Genomic DNA, 4,017 nt, shown 5'->3' on the forward strand with positions numbered 1-4,017 from the left:
GGCGGCCGGCTCGCGCTCCCGCGCAGCTGGACGGCGCGGCGCTGCTGGGCAGCTCGCGCTGCATCGGGCGGGCGGCCGGCTGCGCGCGGGAGCGCGAGCCGGCCGCCCTCGCCTCCCAGAGCCCCAGCTGGAGTGCTGGAAGGTCGCGCAAAGCCCCGCGCCGCTCCAGCGCTCCAGCTGGGGCTCTGGGAGGCGAGGGCGGGCGGCTTACAGCCCGCCTGCCGGCGCGCGAGTGCCCGCCTGCCCGTGGGGGCGGGGGCGGGTTGGGGAGGAGGAGCCCGGTATGCCGGCGGGCTCGCGGGGGCGCCCCTGGGGCGCCCAGCGCCCTGGCGCGCCGCGCCACCGGCTTCTATGGATGAGACGGCTCTGAATAGGTGCCCCGGGAACCTCAGGTCAAACCTCTTGGCATGTTTTGCACGTGTGTACCCACATTTCTATTTCCTTATCCATCCCTGGCCACCACACATAACAACGTGCCAGGGATTTCATCCTGACCATTCCCGGGTGCCCCATGTGCAAGGTCTCTAGAATGCGATTCCTCAGGGGGTTAGGAATGACCACCCTGTCCCCCCACAGTATGCACCCCTTATGAAGTGACAACTCATGCTGCCGCATTACGAATGGGCGGAATTTTTCTTCTTGGCCCCCACTGGGCCACCCCCTCCCTACCCAGGCGAGGACTCGGGAGAGTGTGGGGTCCTTGCGCGTCCTGGCCGCCACTTCTTCCGCGGTCACAGGAGCGCCTGGCAGTGTTTCCAACATCGTGACCTGTTCGGCTGGTGCTGGATCACAATCACCAGTTCCCTGGAGTGGCAGCCGGCTGAGGGCGTCTGCGTGACAGAGCAATTTCCCTTTCACATGACATATTTTATATTGGAACCCATTTAAAAAGATCGACCATCTGAGCATCCTAGGAGACAGGATTTGAGGAGTTTGTTTGCTGGGGTTAAACAGGCCTAGTAATGGCTTGTGGTCCGTTTCGATTAGGAACGATCACCCATACACATAGTCATAGAATTTCTTAACCCCCGCTACCACAGCCAATGCCTCTCTGTCAATCTGCGCGTAGTTCCTCTCGGCGGATGTAAGAGTCCTTGAATAGAATGAGATGGGTCTGTCTGACCCATCCGCCTCTCTGTGGCTGAGCACAGCTCCCAACCCATATTGCGATGCATCACAAGCAAGTACGAGGGGCTTCGTTTCGTCATAATGTGCCAAAACACTCTCAGCAGACAACATTCCCCTTATGGTTTCGAAAGCCTTTTGTTGCGGCTTTCCCCAATGCCAGACGCACTTCTTCTGCAGAAGCCTGTGCAAGGGCTCTGCCACCGCTGCTTTGTGCGGTAAAAACGCATGGTAAAAGTTTACCAGACCCAAAAATGATTGGAGTTCCGTTTTGTTACTGGGTTTGGGTGCATTAGCGATGGCCCTAACCTTGCTTTCCATGGGGTGCACTCCCTCAGCATCAATGGTGTAACCGAGGAAATCCACCGTAGGAACCCCAAAAATACATTTCTCCTTCTTTAGATGGAGTCCAGCTTCCTGGAACTTGTAAAGCACCTGTCTGATGCGGCTTTCCAACTCGTGGGGGTTCCTCCCCGATATTAGGACATCATCAAAATACACGAGGGTGCCCGGTACTTCCCTTAATAACCTTTCCATAATGCCCTGGAATATTCCCGGAGCTACACTTACTCCAAATTGCAATCGGTTTACCTTAAATGTTCCTTTGTGGGTTACAATAGTCTGAGCCTCTGCGGTCTGTGGTGTTACAGGTAACTGTTGGTACGCCTGGGCAAGATCAATTTTTGCAAATACCTTGCCTCCCGCCAACTTTGCTAGCAGTTGCGACACCACTGGAATGGGGTAAGAATTTCCCCGAATTGCCTTATTTATTGTGCATTTATAGTCTGCGCAGATACGCACTTCCCCGTTTGCCTTTAGCGGGGTCACTATTGGGGTTTCCCACCTCGCTGAGTCAACTGGTTCCAATACTTTTTGCTGGACTAGTTTGTCGAGTTCTGCCTCTATCTTGGGCTGCAAGGCAAATGGTACTCGTCTTGGTTTAAGGCGGACTGGAGTCACCCCCTGGTCCAACTCAAAATTAATGGGAGGCCCTTTATAGCACCCCAGACTGCCATCAAATAATGGTGTAAACTCCTCATAAAGCTTCTCGAATGTGTTTGGGGATATCGTTATGGCGTTCAACCCAGATATGCCCAGCCCTAAAGCAGGAAACCAGTCTGTTCCCAATAGGCTAGTGCACTTTCCCTTGGCAATCACCAGCTTAAGCACAGCCCTTTTGTTTTTAAAACTTACATTGACGGAACACATTCCAAGGATGTGTATCTGGCAGGCCGAGTACGATTGTAATGTGGCGGGGAAAGGCTCCAATGGAGGGAGCTTACCCCCTAAAAAAAACGACCTCGCTGTTTTGTCCGAGACAATCGTGAATCCTGACCCAGAGTCTACCTCCATCTGGCAAGGGTGGCCCTCAATGCTGACCTGGATTGATGCCTTCCCCTGAGCAGGAAACTGAACAGTCTTGCCCTCAATCTCGGTGAGGTAGTTGCAGTCGTCCACAACGTGTGCCGATGAGTTTTCCTGTTGCCGGGACGAACGTGGGGGTCCTGATGTTCCCCCGGTAGCCGACCTGCATACCCGAGCAATATGGCCCATTTTCCCGCAAATGCGGCACGTGGCATTCCGGAACCGGCACTTCCGACGTTCGTGCGCGCCCCCACAACCGGGGCATTCTAGTTTTCTTCCCTTTGTTCCCGATGAACCAGCCCCCAGGGATCCAACGGCGCGGGATGGACTCTGGGACGGGCTGGACTCCTGGCTGCACATAGCGTGGGCTGTTTCTGCTGCCGGCCTGGTGCTTCGTTGTGGGGTTTTCTGCTTTTCCCCCTCTGTGGTCTCTGTGGCTAAGGCCTCGCGCACTGCCGTTGCCAGATCCACCTCTTCCCTTGCAGCGATTCGACGGCGGGCCTTACTGCTGCTCAGGCCGCCAATGAACTGGTCAAGCAGTGCCTCCTCAAGAGCCACGAACTGACATTGCCTCGCCAGGACCTTCAGCTCAGCAAGGAACATGGAGACCGATTCGCCATCCTTCTGCCTTCTATTATGGAACTCTATGCGGCGTGTTGTCTTAGTTGCTGCTGGGGCCAGGTGCCTCGTAAGTTGGTCTGTTATCTGCGCCAGCGTCGCTGTTTCTAGCGTGAGAGGAGCCACCAACCCTCGGGCCAACTCGAAAACTTCGGCACCGCAGCAACTCAGAAAAACAGCCTTCTTCCTGTCGCTGTTGGTGATTCCTTGCGCGGCGGCAGCAAAACCAAAACGTTGGAGATAGGAATCCCAAACCTCTGCGGCTCCCGGTTTGAACGGCTCAATTATCTTACTTCCTGCCATGGCGTGATCAGGAGCGTTTACGACTTCTTCCTCCTCTTCTGCTGACTCCGGATGCCGATCACTGTCCTCCATTTACGGCAAGCCGGATCCCACCTTCGTCGCCAGAATGTTGTGTCGCCAATGACTGGAGGCAAGAAGTAGGTACAACATTTCTTTATTTCTGGTGCTGGAAGAACTCGAGGGAATGGGGAAAACTGGGGTTTATATAGAAACAGTTATCTAGTGGAGAGAGATACATTTTGGCGGGAGCCAATGGCACGGCTTCCCTCCTGTGGGAACCAATCCAACAGAGGATCCAAATTCTGCTCCCTGCCTCAGCAAATGGGTGCTGTTCCCGCTGTAACTAGTACATTCAAATAAAGACTGTAATACAACACAATACGTTATGCTAACATCCAGACTGTGTTATTGCTTAATACACAACAGAGTCTACCGCTCTTAACCACTACACCACACTGGCTCTTTGATGCATTCCCCCCCCAAAAAAAACTAGCTTTGAACCAAATTGAAATAGCTGGCTTTTAAGCTAGTAATACGTGCACAGAAACATTCCCGAAGCTTCAAAAAGAGCCCTGTTTGGCACGTGGGCTGCTTTGGAGAACACTG

At 54.2% G+C, this 4,017-nt stretch overlaps 1 pseudogene; it reads right to left on the reverse strand.

The window, feature by feature from the left end:
• Positions 1-393: 393 nt before the first annotated feature.
• On the reverse strand, positions 394-3,483 carry LOC117045391 (annotated as a pseudogene).
• Between the last annotated feature and the right edge of the window lie 534 nt (positions 3,484-4,017).

Source organism: Lacerta agilis, chromosome 4, assembly GCF_009819535.1.
Source record: "Lacerta agilis isolate rLacAgi1 chromosome 4, rLacAgi1.pri, whole genome shotgun sequence".
In the NCBI taxonomy this organism is placed as follows: domain Eukaryota; kingdom Metazoa; phylum Chordata; class Lepidosauria; order Squamata; family Lacertidae; genus Lacerta; species Lacerta agilis.